This window comes from Equus caballus, chromosome 4 (genome assembly GCF_041296265.1).
Source record: "Equus caballus isolate H_3958 breed thoroughbred chromosome 4, TB-T2T, whole genome shotgun sequence".
Classification (NCBI taxonomy): Eukaryota; Metazoa; Chordata; class Mammalia; order Perissodactyla; family Equidae; genus Equus; species Equus caballus.
In genome coordinates, this window is record NC_091687.1 from 56,660,948 (window position 1) to 56,678,327 (window position 17,380).

Below are 17,380 nucleotides of genomic sequence, written 5' to 3' on the forward strand. Positions count from 1 at the left end.
AACGGAGTGAGAGCCGCGCCGTCGTTTTCCTGTCGACCCTGCTCGCCTTCTGCCAGAGCCTGGCAGTCGGACACCAGCGGGGTTAGCGACGCACGTTCCCCTCACCTGCACCTCCTCTCCGGCTCCTTCCATCCCCCGCACCGCGGTGGAGGAGTCCGCCTCGCCCAGGCCCGGGGCCGCGGCGGCGCTGGCGGGAAAGCGGCCGCCGGAAGCGAGCGGCCGCCGGCAGGAGGACCCGGATCTTGACGCCCACGCGGCTGAGAGGAGCCAGGCTCCCGCGGTCACCACAAGGCCCCGGCCGTGGACCTCCGCCACCGGCAGGTCGTCTTCCTCTTCGGTTTCTGCGTCATCTTGGTCCTTGGCAGCAAGCACCTTTGTGGCTTCTCTGCCTGACGACAGATGCTGGCGTGGGCTGGCCGGAAGCTGACAGGCTGGAGAAACGCCGAGAGGCCGGTGGCCTCGCGACCGTGGACTCCAGCTGCTTCGACCCGGCGACATCAGCGGCTGGACAGGGATGCGGACTGCCCCGTGCCAAGTGGGACCCAGGAGGAGCCCCCTTCGCCACCCCTGGGCGCCATCCTGCGCTCTCCTCAGGGCACCTCGTTGAAGGCCTAGAAGTCTGAAAGGTCTTTTTTCTTCAGCCTTTCAGAACTTTATTAGGTGGCGTTTGGGCAAAAGAGAAAACCCCTGAAACAGCCGCTCAGCTGTTCCGACGACTGGAAGAGAGAAGCAGCCTTTGTTGGCTGACGTTCTCTCACTGAGGTGAAAGCATGAGCTTTGACTTGTTTTTAAGGGAAACAAACTGGCTGAACATCTCGAGTACAAATTCAGGTTATTTTAAAAACGGCCAACCAGAGGAAAGCAGGTCTTTGGGGCAGAATCAGAGCAGAAGCAGAAGCCCCTGCTCTATCTGAAGGCAAACAGGAGCCAGTTCTCTGTTGAGTGCGGGGGTGGGGGTGGGGGTGTCTCTGCGGTCTCCAGATCGAGATTTGATGGGGAGGGAACATGAAAAATGACGAAAGGACCAGGATACAGGAATTACACAGGGAAGAAAGCTCAGATGATGGTTTACAAGAGAGCGAGATAAGTACCTGACCCCAGTACCCAATCAGTTCATCTTCCTACAGTGGCATTCTTTTAGAGGCAAATTTAGAAGGGAGGGTGAGTTCCAAGGCTCCTCTTTGTCATTTCTGCTCCTATACTATGTGTGTCCTACGCAGCCTGCTCCCACTCTTCCCCAAATGAATCTTCCACTTCATCTGAACTCTGTATTTATTTCCACCTCCATGCTTGTGCTCGTGTCATTCCTCCTCCCTGGAATGATCCTGCTCTCTTCCTACCCTGGCCGTTGCTTACTCACCCATTAGAACACCCCACTACATCCAGCCACCCACGGGATCATCAGAAACACAGAGTAGAGAAGCAATGACGTTTACAATCTCCCATAGTGATGAGAGAAGAAATAACGGTGAGCAAAGTCCCACATCTGGGTCCCACATCTGTGGAAGCTTCCCGGTGCGCTCCGGTTTACATTTACTTCTCTCTCTCAGATCTTATAGCCCCTGTTACCTCTACCCTTCGTATTTGCAACTAGTCACAAATGAATGCACACTCTTGTGACATTCTGTAGCTATTCACAAAGGTCTTGTCTCTTCCAAGGAAAACACAAGTTCCTTGTCAGGAGTCATGTGTTTAATCTCTTGATTAACATTAGAGTTCTCTTGAGAGTGGGCAATTCCATTTCATAGCCAACGCTGTCATCTAGTGGTGGCAAAGTTGCATGGCTTCTTCTGACTTTTTAGTGGCTGGACAAGGCGTTTATAAAGGGAATGTTATAGATTATTCAATGAACCCAAATTATTCCAATTACACTTGCTCATGAAGGGATTTCAAATGCTTATTTTTGTGCTCTGCCATCCCAGTGCCTTCCCCACCCTCCTGTGGTCCAGAGACCCGCAAACTGCTGGTAAGGGGTCCCTGCATGAGCTCTTGCAAACCACAGCTTCTCTTTCCCTTAGGAAGATCACCAGAAGCTTTCATGGTGATTGTGTGATTTTTAATTCTCTGCTTCCTGTTAAGATAGAGTTTTATGTTCGTAAATATTTATTTTGGAAATAAAATATGTAATTTAGGAAGAAATTTGAGATGATAAATATGATACCCAGAGTAGAAACTCATTTCAAAGCCAAATGGGAGGAAAGCATTGTGGTACAGAGGAACGCTTGCGGACTTTGGCTCCTGAGGGACTTGGGATCAACTGCCAGGTCTTCTCACTAAAGTCACGTGGTAGTTGTGACAGACTAACAAATCTGGAACTCAACTTTCTCATCCCAGCCAGACAATGAAGATGATATATGCCTTGCCAGGCTGCTTTGGGGGGGATTAAATAGAATCGTGTACCATAACATTTTGGCCCAGAATAGGTAGACAATAAAAGAGAGCTATTATCATTGTTTACATTTTACTAAAAATAATTGTCATCATGTTTTCAATATGATATTTTAGGAAACCAAAATCGTGTTTTTCAAGTTTGGGAATATCAGCAACTAACTTTGATTCTGAATAAAATTACCTCATCTCTCTTGGTTTCAGATGCTTAAGTTGTAAAATAATGAGTTTGGGGAAAGTATATTAAATCTCTGAAAATAAAATAGGAACTCTAATCTACCACAGACATCAAAATTTGAATAGTAATGAAAGGTTTAGAAGAACAAGACCAGACTGAAATTATCTTTATAAAGACAACTTGAAAAATGACCTCTTTAACTCAAGTTATAAATTGTGAAGATGACCTGGATTTGTGGAGGGAGAAAAAAGCGCTAGGAATAAATACATAAACAAATTTATCGCAAGAAAATACTGTGAAGTACTGATTTGCGTGACCCCCCCGTGGGCAAAATATGAATCGCAATCACCCTTTCAAAATGTTTGTACTTTTTTTGGAAAGCATCATCTGAGTCTTCTAAGTTTTACCTGAACCCTAAGATAAAGCAAGAACTTGTTTCAGAAGTTTACATTTTTTGCTTATTATTTGGAACTTTGCAAACTTTTTTCCATGTAAGGAATGTTATATATGGTGGTTTATTTCCCAGTCGATCCCACAAGTTAATGTCACAGTTAGGCCTTGACTATATAACCCCACAAATAGTACAAGCCCCAGTAGCAACTATTGTCAGTGTTGTTTCTTTGGGAATGTCAAAGAACAATAGAATTTCTGGGTTGGAAGAAATTGAATGGCATTCTGGTAAAGTTCTGACCAATGGTCTCCAAACCTGGCCACACATCTCAGAACCAAGGGAGCTTTTAGGAAATGCATACTTCTGGGCCTTATGCCAGAGATTCTGATTCAGAAGAACTGAGATAGGGGCCGGCCCGGTGGCGAAGCAGTTAAGTTCGCATGTTCTGCTTCTTGGCAGCCCAGGACTCGCCGGTGTGGATGCCAGGTGCTGACATGGCACCACTTGGCACGCCATGCTGTGGTAGGCATCTCACATATAAAGTAGAGGAAGATGGGCATGGATGTTAGCTCAGGGCCAGGCTTCCTCAGCAAAAAGAGGAGTACTGGCAGTAGTTAGCTCAGGGCTAATCTTCCTCAAAAAAAAAAGAACTGAGATAGAGTTCTAGATTTTGTATTTTAAAAGCTCCTCAGGAGATGTAAAAGTGGGCAGGGAATCCCTGAGCTATAGGATCCTTTTAAGCGACAAAATTCTGCAACCTGTAGATAATAACTTCCCCTTTTTTGCAGGCAGGTAGGATTTTTGTTGTATTGCTTATGTAACTTTGTTTGAAACTTTATTATTTGTATCTTAATCTCCCTGGGTTTAACTAGAGAAGAATAACAGGTACTGATTTGCTCATAAGAAAGTCATGATGAAATTTTGCTCAGGTGGAGAAAGAGATGAGTGACAGAAAATTAAAAAGGAAAAATGCTTAAAGTGACCATGTAGCACTGAGTGCAGAAAATAACAGTGATGAAGGCATCCATTCATTCTGTGATCGCAGGCTCTGGCTTAACATGTAATATTTCTTTGAAGCCTCAGGATAGCCTTATGAAGGAGGAAATATTATACATATCTTAATCTGGGTGCCAGAAAAGTTAAGTCACACAGAAATGGTAAAGCAAGATTCACACTCATCTCTCTAACTTTAAGGCACAGGATCTCAGAGATGTCAGTGTCTGCTGTGCCTTCCAGGAAATTCCACCAGAGGCCACAAATAAAGGAGGGGAAGTGGATAGTAACTAGAGGGTCAAGGAAGCAGTATTTTGTACGTTGTAACACCTCCCAGGTGGCAACATTTCAGTGGTCTGCCCTCCTTGTTGTGCCCCAGCTGCCTTTGTTTGCCCCACCTACAGACCTCCCTTTCTGAAGCTGTCACTGTGAAGGCAACACTCTTATTTATGACCACAAATGTTGCCACGCTTTATCATTTACAGTGTGCAGTCACAGCTATCTCATTTACTATCCTCAAAAAACAGTATTCAACAAAGGCAGAAGCCAAGATTAAAGTGACTGGTCTAAAGCAGGGTTTCCAAACCTAAGTATTATTGGGCTGGATGATTTTTGTTGCAGGGCTGTGTCCTGTGTGTTGCCCGATGTTTAGCAACATTCATGGATACACCCATTAGATGCACCACCTCTTCCAACTGTAACACCAAACATGTCTCCAGACATTGTCAGATGTCCTCTGGGGGACAAAATCACCCCTAGTTCAGAACCACTGGCCTGAAGTGATGCAGCGAACAGGTAGAAGATACTCTCTGACCCACAGCTTCTGGCTACAAATGAATGCAAGTTCCATTGCATCCCTGAAGCCTCCCTGGAATCATGAAATTTTGGAGCCCAGAGCTTTTAGTGACGTCCAGGAAATTATTTTGCTGATGAGCAAGCCAAAGCACAGAGAAGTGACGTGACTATCACAATTTTATGTCTGAAAACCATTTAAAAATAATCTTTAGCATTCCTAAGAGTCTTGTGAAGAGTCACCTTACTGATATGCCTCATACGCTGAGGGCACCTCTTGTCCTGTAGCCACAACTGTTAGCCGTCGTATCTCTCACAAAAGAGTGCTTCTGTCATACCAGTCTTTGGATCATGAATCTCCTTCACCCTCCACTGCAAGCTCTCCACAGGGTCTAGCAGTGCTGACTGAGTTATCAAATTACAACAGTGAGTTAATGGCATTGATTCCTGTGGATGATCTTCCTGAAATCAAGGCTTGTAGACACAAGGGTGTTATAACAATGGAGAAGCCAAGTTCATTCGCAGAGAGAGAAAATTTCACTGGAACAGCAGACTCGTCCAAGAGATGTTGTCAGGTCCCCCACTGTCATTGCCTGGCTCACAGAATGCCTATGGCTGAAGCTTATCTAGTCCCTCCCTTTCCCCATAATCGTTTTTGCCCCTTGCTAAGATCAAAAAAAGGATCTGTTCTTATCATTTTAACGTCCAATTAGCCTTTACCAGAGTTGGAGCAACTTGAAGGCAAAGACTGTCCTTGGTTTATTCTCTGCTACGTCCTCAGTAACTAACACAAACTAGGTGGCCAATAAATAGTTATTAGACAACTTAAAAAGAAAAATCAGGGCTTCCTGATTTCATGATCCCAGTGTCCACCAAGCAATTTGTTTCTCTGGTCAACTTTCAAAATTCTGCCTCTTTGTCCTTACCCGGGAGAACCTACAGGAGTGATCATCCTCATCTGGTGAGCACCTTGGGGTTTCCAAGCACGAGTGCTCTGGCCTACCAGAGTTCCACATCTTCTGGTAGGGTGAGACTTGGAAAAGACAATTCTAATCCTTGAGTCTGTCTGTACCTGAAGCCAGCAAACCCCTAAGACTTTGTTTTCTGATTAAGCTATTTGGCATTGGATTTGTCACTTGTAACCTAAAGAGTCCTAACTAATACACTCCTCTCAAGGATATTCAACTGTGTTGTTGTTGGTTTTTAATGCATAAAATTGGAAACATAAACCAAGTGGGTAACCTTGTTCATACTACCAGTGCTGAAACAACTCATGCTATACCACTGCTACCCTTCATGTTGAGGCCTTTCAGTCACCCTCCTAAGTTTCTGTGGTACTAGAAGCCAGACTTCCAAGGAACATAAGATCTATCATAAGTGTTCCAGGAAGGTAAAAGGAAAACCACCTTTCTGACTGGATGGGGACATTTGGAAAATGGGGGAATGCTGTGCTCAAAGGCCTCCTTCTATGCTTTCTCTGACTCCTCCTTCCTGTCCCTTTTGTCTACATTCTGATCCCTTCTACTCCACAGCTGGGCCCTTTACCCAGTTCCACTTTTTTCAGAGGTTCTTTGGACAGCTTTAGCTCTGTGTGGGAGAGGTTTCCTTTCATCCAGAAACCAATGGAATCTTAGCTCACCCCTTGCCTCCGTGCCCATGGTGGCAACTGTTGAGATGCGCACTTCCTCAGGTTTACAGCTTTCTCAGGTCTCCTCTGTCCTTAACTCATGATGTTCAAGTCTTTGCTGTTCCAAGGAAAAAACTAATTATTACTTCTGTTTGGCCACACAGAATTTCAGAACAGATGAACCTGGATGCCAAATGTTGCTATAGAATTTAATGTTTTTCTTGCTTTAAATGAAAAACGCATTATAATACTTATTGTATTAGGAATGTAAAGCTATTGTTTTAAAAAGTGCCCTTTAACTCCTTGAGAAGTGATAGAACATTAACACATTACCTCAGAATGGTGCTGGTATATAGGAAACCACCCACCCACACATGCTACAAGTACATCTAACGTATGAGTTAAGAATCTGTCCTGTTTTATAGCAACCTCACAAGAACTTCCTCTGTATTAATCATGTTTGTTATTTTCTGTATTTTCTGTTGCCTTGACATATTAGGGCCTTGCTGACCCTGGAGGGTCTCCCCTTCCTAGGATTAGCTAATTCCTAGAGTTGGCAAATATCCAGAGTGCTCCTTTCATATGCAAACAGAGCGAAATCTGAGCCCATACCCTCAACCTTCTCCTTTTTTAAGCTATCACATGCTGAGCAAGCCACTATCTCCCTCCTTTAATCACCCCAAGGTCAGGTACCAGACAACTAGAAACAGCCCCTACACTCCAGAGTCCACTGAAATTATTCAAACTAACCAATTTTAAGCCTGCTTATCCTGCTTTGCCTTGCTTTTCCCACAGAAACCACCAAAAAGGCTCTTGCACATAGTTTCCCCTGCTTCCTCTGCCTCCTGGCCAAGCCTGGTGCTTCCAGGAGTCGCCTTGCATGGAGTGGCACTGCATGGAGTGGCATGCCTCCTGTTTCCAGGGATCTGTGAGTATAAACTTCTTCCTTCATGACAGTCATTTTCATGTCTGTATGTCTTACCACACCTGATTGAACAAATCCTGGGTGCCTTTTAAAACACCCCCCAATCCTACTAACTATTTACCAAAATAGCTTCTATTAATAAATATATTATTAATCTAATATTTTTGACACTGTTCAGAGGTTTCCTTGAGATACATTTTTCTTAAGTGAGACTCCATTGAGGCTACTTTGCAATGAATCACTTCCGTGTTCTTTAGAAAAAACTTAGTACTGATGAAAGTCCATTACGTTGAATGAGTAGTCTACAAAAGTCTCTATAATCTGTTTTTGATATGAATAAAATACCATGAGTCTTCTAAGGAAAAGTAACTTTTCCTCTTGTGGATTAGAAATGATTTCAGAAACCTTTATACAGCTCAAAGCGAAAGTCTTTGCTTCTAACAACTTGCGTAATGGTTCATTTAGATCCAGTGGTTTAATCTTGTAATTTATTTACAGAAGGAGCTATTAACAAGCAAGTGGCCCCCACATATGACTAGCTGGTGCTTCCTTACCTGGAGGAAATTAATCTTGTGACCAATTATACCTTTTCTTTTAATTGATGTTTAAATGAGAATGGAGTTGATGGCCTGTTGGTGGACAAAATACATTTATGAATGCCTGGCTGCCTGGCTGGGAGATTTTACACACAAGAGCTACATTAATGTACTCTTTCATAATTCATATTATGAAATTAAAACATTATTGTTCCAGAGAAGTTATTTTTCCTCCATTTAGAAGAGGAACTTTAAAAATTCTGTAAATAAAAACAACCAGGGATAGAGCCAGAGTGCCCATTACTTTATGCAATCTCAAACTCTAATTTGAATAAAATCACTTGTAGAGCTTGTTAAAAATGTGTGTTCATGGACCACACTCAGTTCTCTGAGAAGAGGCTCAAGAATCTGCATTTTTATCAAGCACTCTATCCTGACACGGGATTCCAAGAATCACAATTTAATAAACACAGAGAAACCACTGGCCTACTTTACCTGCTTCTCAAGACTCATTGTTGAGCCATGTGTGCAGTCAGCTGTCATCTTTTGGGTCCTAAAGTATCTCCCAATAGCAGCTTCTCTCTAAACATTGGGCCGATACTATAAATTTCATGTATATATTATGTGAACATTCGTAGATAGATATATAGATCTAGATATAGATATATTGTTAATATCCCCTCATTAGGGTTCCAGGCATAAATAGGTAATAACTCCAGCTCAGTCACTTATTGACTGCCCAAGTCAGGGCAAGTTAAACACTCTGAGTCTCAGTCTCCTCATCTTTAAAATGGGATTACAATGCTGCTTCACAGAATTATGGTGAGGATTAAGGGAACAATTGTATATAATGCATTTACTCCAGTATCTAGCAAAGAGTAAGGATATAAGTGGAGGCAGTACAACCCATTGATGCCTTACATTTGTAAAGAAATTGCTATATAGTTTCCAGAGCTCTGTCATGCACATCATTTCCTTATATCCTCACAATGTGCATGTGAGGTAGAGGGTAGAAGATACTGTTCCAATTTACAAATGAGGTTCAATCTGAGTCTGCCCCCACGAGCATTTGATCTCAGACTCAGTGGAAAACAAATGATTGTCAAAGAAGCTGAGAGGGTAGGAGTTTCTTTCGCCTTTTGAAGCCAAGGAAATAGTCTGCCCCAGAATGCTTCTGTAAACTTTGGAGCTCATAATAAGTTTCAAATTTGTAGGATGGCGCAGTGGTTAAGAGCATAGGTTTTGAATAGACAAATTTGTCTCTGCCACTTTAATAGTTGTATTAACTTGACAGTGTTATTTAACTCTTCTAAGCCTCAATTGCTTCTTGTAAAAATGGGAGTAAAAGTGAAGATAGGGTGGTGAGCCCCTAGGCAGCTTGCCTAAGCTTAGAAGCTGGGCCCTCATGGCCTTGACATGACACCAAATTGACAAACGTGTTCATCAAACAGCCGCTCAGATTGTCAGCTCCTACTGCTGCCACACAAGGCTGTGTGGCCTTGACCTTCTTTTCTGCCTTCTCTGGACCTCAGTAAGCCCACCTGTAGAAAGGCCATACAGATCCCTACCAGGTCAGGGTGTCAGACACCAGCCCATGCCTGGCAGGTCACTTCTTTCAACCTCCATCTCCTTACCTATAAAATGGGGCTCCACCTAGTGACTACCTCATGCAGTCGTGAGGACTTCAGGGTCCTGATTGGGTACTTATCAAGGTGCCCCTGACTCGGGTGGCTTCATCATGGGTGCCCTGGTTATTCTCCAGTGGCATTTGAAGCCCCAGGGACACTGTGGCCTTGCTGGAAGTGGATTCCTAAGTCACGTCTCTGCGGCTTCTCCCTGAAGTTGGCATGAGTGAGGGGAGTGCCAGGCTGTAAATGCTGGCCTAGGAGGGCCTGTCTGCAGGAAACAGGGCCAGGCACAGTGTTTCCAGACTGAAGTCAAGGGAGGATTCACAGGGAAAGCACCTTCTCCAAGCCCCAGGCCAGGCAGGCATAATCCAGCTGGCCAAGTGCCCCTTACCACCCGCCAGCCTTGACAGGAGGCCACCCATCGTGGAGTGGGCTCCTTTGTGCTGCTGTGGGCGCTCCTCGTGGATCAGCAAAGATGATATTTTAAAATCCCATGTGTATGCAGATAGCAGGCTGTTCCGCTTCTAATGAAGGAAGAGGTGGGTTTATTTACATCTCCTGGGTCTTTCTCTGATGAAACCCTTTAAGATTTCTGTGGGTCCCCAAGAAGCCGACAGATCTCTACAGCACCAAGAGGAGGTTGCCTTTGAAGTTCTTGACACGCCAGCCTGTGATCCGCAGACCTCCAGGCTTGGGAAGCTCTCTAGGCCCAGGTCGGCACAGGCCTCAAGGGCAGAGTCCTGTCTGCAGCAGCCCTCAGGAGCCCCTCAACAATCCCTGTGTGTCTCTGCCTGAGAGAACAGCCATCTTGGTTCTGGGCTGGGCCTGCTGCCCTGGGTCACCCCCACGCAGACCCCTGCCTGGGCCCCCAGACCACTTGTTCCCCTGCCTGGGACTCCCCTGCGTCATCTGGGAGACAATGGGCAAAGCCCCCAACAGCTGCTCTTTTCCAGCTCTTCCAGGGTGGTCTCTTCGGTCCCCTGCCCCCCTCCCAGTGAGGGGCCCAGAGCCCAACACGGGACTTTGGGTGGGGTGGGGAGGGCAAAGGACGTGGACAAGATGGTTTGTGCTGCTTCCCTCCTGGAGGGAGTCTCGGCAGCACACACGAAGAACAGGAATGTTCACATGGAGATTTACCTTTTTCACTTGAGGTCTGTAAGGGGATGGGGAGCGCACAGTCTTCCAGCTGGGAGGGAAGCAAGGAGACTTGTTCAGCTGCTCACACGGCCCTCCCACCTGCGTTCACTAGGAGATGGAGCTGAGTGGCAGGCCAGATGTGAGCAGGGGAGCAGAATGTGAGATGCCTCAGGGACAGCAGGCCTGATTCAGAGGAGGGCAGGGAGGGCTGACTCAGCCTGGGGAACAAAGCTCCCAAACCTTAGTGGCTTAAAACAGTGGTTTTCCTCTATTATCTCTCACAGCTCTGTGGCTCGGGACAGCCATGGCTCTGCAACAGCTGGGGCACCAGCTGGAAGACTCGAAGGCTTGGAGTGACTCAGTGCTGGGACTGGGTCATCTGGAGGCTTTGCCACTCCTGTGTCTCACTGACAATGCTGTTGTCATCTTGGGATCTAGCTGAGACTGTTGGCTAGAACACCCACCCCATGTGGCATGGGCTTCCTCACAGCATGGTGCCTAGATTCCTAGGGTGAGGGTCCCAAGACAGACAGACAAAGACAGAGAGACAGAGAGGGGAAGAAGAGAGACAGAAAGAGACAGAAAGACAGAGACAGAGGTAGATGGACAGAGAGAGGGAGAAGAGAGAGAGACAGAAACAGAGAGAAATAAAGGGAGACAGACAGAGGGAGACAGAGAGACAGAGACAAAGGGAGAGAGATAGGGAGAAACAGAGAGACAGACAGAGGGAAACACAGAGAGACAGAGACAGAAAGAGACAAAGGGAGACAGAGAGACAGAGAGAGGGGGAGAAGAGAGAGAAACAGAGACAGAGGGAGACAGAGACAGAGAAACAGAGAGATAAAGGGAGACAGAGAGAGAAAAAGAGAGGCAGAGAGACAGAATCATGTAGTATGTAACCTTTTGGGATTGGCTCTCCTGACTTTGGATAATGGCCTTGGGATCCAGCCAAGCTGTTGTGTATGTCAATAAATCATTCCTTCTTACTGCTGAGTAGCATTCTATGGCGTGGAAGGACCACAGTTTGTTGAAGGGCCTCTGAGTTGTTTCCAGTTTTTGGTATTACAAATAAAGCTGCTGTGGGGGCCAGCCTGGTGGCATAGTGGTTAAGTTCACATGTTCTACTTCAGTGGCCTGGGGTTCACTGGTTCAGATCCCAGGTGCGGACCTACACCCTGCTTGTCAAGCCATGCTGTGGCAGGCGTCCCACATATAAAGTAGAAGAAGATGGGCACGAATGTTAGCTCAGGGCCAGTCTTCCTCAGCAAAAAGTGGAGGATTGGCAGCAGGTGTTAGCTCAGGACTATTCTTCCTCAAAAAGAAAAAGGTTAAAAACAAATAAAGCTGCTGTGAACATTTGTTTAGAGGCTTTTGTATAAACATAGCTTGTCATTTCTTGGGGGAGTGTGCCCAGGAGTTTGGTTGCTGGTTAGTCTGGTAGTTGCATGTTTAGTTTTATAAGAAACTGCCAAACGCTTTTCCAGAGTGGCTGCACCGTTTTACATTCCTGCCGCCTTCTCTCCAGCATTTGGCATTACACTGTTTTTTATTTTCCTGCTTACCATAGGTGTGTGGTGGTATCTCATCATAGTCTTAATCTGCATTTCTCTAATGCTAATGATGTGGAACATTTTCATGTGCTTATGTGTCATCTGTATATCTCATTAGGTGAAGTGTCCCTTCATGTCTCTGGCATCTTCTAGTTGAATTTTTTGGTCTTGTTGAATTGTGAATGTTCTTTATATATTCTAGATGCCACTCCTCTGTCAGGTGTGTGGTTTGCAAGTATTCTTCCCAGTCAATAGCTTTTCTTTTCATCCTCTTCATAGTGTCTTTCACAGAGCAAATGCTTTACATTTTAATTAGGTACAACTTCTGGATTTTCCTTTTATGGGTGGTGCTTTCAGTGTCAACTTTAAAAAGTCTTTACCTAGTTACAGTCTTTGCCTCGATTTTCTCTGATTTTTTTTCCTAAAAGTTTTATAGATTCACATTTCCATTTAAGCCCATGATCCATTTAGTGTCCATTTTGTATAAGGCGTGATGTTTAGGTCAGGGTCTGCTTTATTGCCTATGGATGTCTGAACTTGGAAGTCAGTCTGTTCACGATTTCCACTGGTCAGGGCTGCTGGGAAGGTGGGTCCAGATTTCAGGCAGGGCACATAGACCCACCTCTCAGTCTCTGGAAAATGCTGTCCACCACAGGGGATGTACCCTGAGGTTTCCAGGAGGGCCTGCTCCTCTGAGATCACAGATTTGTGACAGATTTTAGCCGGTTATAAGGTTTGTGTAGAAATTAGCCTAGAGCAGCAGGACATTTGAAAGTGGGTTGGCAGTTATCACTCAAGCAGGAAACGGGGCACATTTCAGGGGAAACACAATACAGGTTGATGAAGGGATAAACCACAGAGGTGTGGGCAGCGTTGGCAGAGTGGACAAAGGGCAGTGCAGCACCTGGGGCCTGGCCACAGTGGGAGCTATTGCTTCACCCAGCTGAGGGGGTCGCCTTGCCAGAGCCCAGGGAGAGCTGAGGCTGTCGGAGAGGCGCCTCACGCAGCTTCCGCTGTAGGTCAAGAAACAGGGTTATTGAGCAGCTGCAGCCTGGCAGGGGGAAGCTGGGAATACATGCCTGACCTCCTGCCCATCTCCTGCTGATGCCTCCCAGTGACTGATCCAACTGTGTTATGGGCTGAACTCTGACCCCTAAAATTCATATGTTGAAGGCTTCACCCCCAATACCTCAGAAGTGACTGTCCTTGGAGATAGGATCTTCAAAGAGATGATTAAGTTAAAATGTGGTCATATAGGTTGGTGGTTCCTAATCCAATCTAATGAGTGTCCATCTAAAAATTGATTAGGACACTGACAACACAAAGAGAAGACCGTGTAAGGACACACGGAGAAGATGGCCATTTGCAAGCCAAGGAGAGAAGCTCCAGAAGGATCCAACCCTGCAGGCACCTTAATCTCAGACTTCCAGCCTCTGGAACTGTGAAAATTAAATGTCAGCTGTTTACGCCCACCAGCCTGTGGTCCTTGTTTTGGCAGCCCCTTAGCTGACTAATACAAAATGGAAGCCAGCTGTCCATTGGTGGAGGCATGCATTCAGGCCCCGAGCACAGAGCAGGTGGACAAGGGAAGACACTGGAGGAGTCATCTGATGGTGTCCAGCACAGAAAGTCAGGGAAAGCCTTGAGGAGGTGGTGAAGTTCAAGCTCACACATCAGCATTGTCGTCTCCAACTGCCTATTAGCTCATCACAGATGTTCCAGACACCTCAGCTTGTCATGCCCCCAGCTGATCCTCCCGTATTTCTTTCCTCTGCCTGCCCAAAGCTGCACACCTTGTTTTCTCCTCCCTCTCACTATAAATCTGTCAGCCAGGTCAGCACTCCTGACCTGCCTACTCCTTGCTGTCCCCTCCTCACTGAATCACCAAGAGCTGCCAGTTCTTTGAGATCTCTGAAACGCTTCTACAACCCTGTTCCAAGTCTCAGCCCTCACCCGTGTGAGCTGTTGTGCAGCCTCCACTCCCACACTCCTTCCCTGCTGTGTCCACTCTGTAGCCAGAGCAATCTTTAAAAAACCACAATGCTGATTTTTCTATTCCTTGTTTAAAACTCGCCAGTGCATTTCAGCACCCTCCTCCCCCGCCCCCATATGCATATTCAGAAATGGAAAAGGCAGAGCCGCTCTGCAAAGCAAGACAGACATTGTCACGGATCAGAAATGATTTGGAAACACAAGTCATGCATGGGCCTGAAGCTGTGAATCTGCTGAAATCTGGATTCAGAGGGAGCTGGCACGTGACGGGGCAAAGGGTAGCCCATGACAAGCGGGGGACAGGAGCCAAGCCCACCTTTGGGACCCTGGGCAAGGTGGGGTCCCCATAAGAGGAAGCTGAAAAGACATGCTGCTTACCACTGTTGGGCATGGGGGCTTCTGTTGAGCTGCCAGATGCTGAAGGGAGTGGGTACAGCTGCATGGCCAGGGCTGGGCCACGCCTCCTGCTGGCCAGAGGTGGAATCTGTCTTCATCGCTGTGGAGCAGGGGTTCTGGGTGCCAGCCTGAGACCTAGTTCTAGTTCCGTCTCAGGCCTGGTGGAATGAGGAAGGTGCTGGTTTGGGACAGCACAAACTGCCGGACAGAGAAGGATGGGCAGGGGAGAGAGAAAGTGCTCCCACACAAGATGAGTCTGCAAACCAGAATTCCAAAACGCACATGAGGCGAGGCCACCACAAAGCCATAGAGAAGGTCCACTGAAGTAAGGGGTGCTTAGGATTTGCGTTAGTTTCCTGCAGCGGCTGAAACAAAGCACGGTAGCCTTGGTGGCTTAAAGCAGCAGCAGTTTATTCTCTCACTGTTCTGGAGGCCAGAAGCCCCACACCAGGGCTGGTCTTTCTGAGGGAGAATCTTCCCCTGTCTGTCGCCTAGATTCCTGTGTTGCCAGCAGTCCTTGGCATTCCTTGGCTTGTAGATTCATCACTCCAGTCTCTGCCTCCATCGTCACATGGCCATATTCCTGCATCTTCACGTCATTTTCCCTCTGTGCATGTCTGTCTTTCCAAATTTCCCCCTTTTTATAAGGACACCAGTCATATGGGATTAGGGGCCCACCTGGATGACCTCATCTTAACCCATTATGTCTGCAACAATCCTATTTCCAAATAAGGTCATATTCTGAGGTCCTGGGGGCTAGGACTTCAACCTGTCCTTTTGGAGGAACACAATTCAACCCATAATAGGATACTTTAAGAGAAAACAGAGGAATGACATCCACGGAAAGAAACAGTTATGAAATCAAAAGAGACAAGGATAGAGAGAGATAAGAAAGGACCAATTAGCCATCCTACAAATTAAAAACATCATCATGGAAATCAAAACTGTAACGCCTCATAGAGGTCAAATGAAGAAAATCCTCAAAGAGACAAATAGAAGCTTTGAAACTAATACGGAGGAATTTTCCCAAAACAAAGCCCAGTGTATTCCTTTATTGAAGAATTTCTTCTTTGTCTAAGAATTAAGAATAAATATATGAAGGCCAGCCCTGGTGGCCTAGGGTTAAGTTCAGTTTGCTCTGCTTCAGTGGCCCAGGTTCGGTTCCTGGGCATGGAACTACACCACTCGTCAGTCGCCACACTGTGATGGCGGCTCACATACAAAATAGGGGAAGACTGGCATAGATGTTAGCTCACAGTGATTCTTCTTCAGCAAAAAGAGGAAGATTGGCAACAGATGTTACCTCAAGGCAAATATTAGGGGAAAAAAATAAAAGAATAACTATATGGAAAACCAGTTTAGGGACTTGGATGCCAAGCCGAGTGGCTTGATACAGGAGTTCCAGAAGCTGAGATTGAGGGAGTAGTTGAGAAGCCATTGAAGGGATAATGTCTGAATATTTTTGAGACTCAACCAAAGCACAAGTCCTCCTCAGGTAAAAAAGCAAACAAACAAAAACACACATGAAGTGCACAATAAATAAAATCTTTCTATAATGTCCATTGCCTTGTGGTAAAATCCAAACTCTTCCTCGCAGCCCGGGAGATCCTTCAGTGCCTGCTCTGAGCCTGCCCTGCAGCTGTATTCCTGCCGAAGTCCTGGAACTCTTGAGTTCCAGCCACACTGAATAGCTTGCAGTTCCTCCAGTGCAACACGCTGTTCCCACCTTCAGGTCTTTGTTCATTCTGTTCCCTACTCCTAGGGCACTCTTCCTAGAAAATATCTGCTTATCCAGTCCATGTTCAATGGAGAAGCTGCCTCCTCCAGGCAGCCCTCTAACCTCCTTGTTAAGTTAGGTTTTAACTTTTTTGCTCCATACTTAGGTCCATTACATGGTTTTCAAATTGTGAGTTCACTCTTCTCCCCAAGAAGAGTGAGTTTCTTCCAGGTGTCTTGACTGCCACCGGCACACAGCAAACTCTCTCTAAATGTCTGTGGTGGTGTCTGTTTATAGTACAAAGTACTATTAAAATGCAAGTTACTAGGGGCTAGCTCAGTGATGTAGTGGTTAAGTTCGGCGCTCTGCTTTGCTGGCCTGTGGTTCTCAGGTTTGGATCCTAGGTGCAGACGTATATACCGCTTATGAAGCCATGCTGTGGCAGGCGTCCCACATACAAAGTAGAGGAAGATGGGCAGGGATGTTAGCTCAGGGCTAATCTTCCTCACAAAAAAATAAAAAGCAAGTTACTGTTTTAATAAGAATGGTAATAATAATTTTCATTATCATGGTCTTGGGCTTTAGGCGGCTGGTGGATTGTTTATAGGGCTCTTGTTTGCCTGAAGGCCTCTTCCATGCCGGCTAGAAATGGATGGTTATTGGGGGGCCAGCCTGGTGGCGCAACAGTTAAGTTTGCACATTCCACTTTGGCAGCATGGGGTTCTCCAGTTTGGATCTCGGGTACAGACCTAGCACCCCTTGTCAAGCCATGATGTGGCAGACGTCCCACATATAAAGTAGAGGCAGATGGGCATGGATGTTAGCTCAGGGCCAGTCTTCCTCAGCAAAAAGAGGAAGATTGGCTGCAGATGTTAGCTCAGGGCTAATCTTCCTCAAAAACAAAAAAGGAAATGGATGATTATTACAGACAATTGGTCTCCTGCCGGTGCACGGTTTTGTTTCGCTTTGCTTTGTTTTAATCCTTGGAACAGAAGTTAGGCCCTGTCTAGCCCATTATGGGGATGTCCTTAAGCCATCAACAGTCCTCAAAGTTGCTTGTTAAGAAGTAGACAGACCTGTTCCCGGGCATTGCCGACACCACACACCACTCCTTCTTGATGCTGCTCCTC

General features: G+C 46.1%; 1 long non-coding RNA gene across 1 annotated transcript in view; it reads left to right on the forward strand.

Annotated features, from left to right (window-relative positions):
• The first annotated feature begins 259 nt into the window (after nt 1-259).
• LOC111773187 (uncharacterized) overlaps nt 260-17,380 on the forward strand; it is a 44,414-nt gene continuing 27,293 nt past the window's right edge. The window contains exons 1-2 of the long non-coding RNA XR_002807452.2: nt 260-762; nt 7,165-7,297. This is a non-coding gene — a long non-coding RNA (uncharacterized lncRNA). The remainder of the gene's footprint in view (nt 763-7,164; nt 7,298-17,380) is intronic.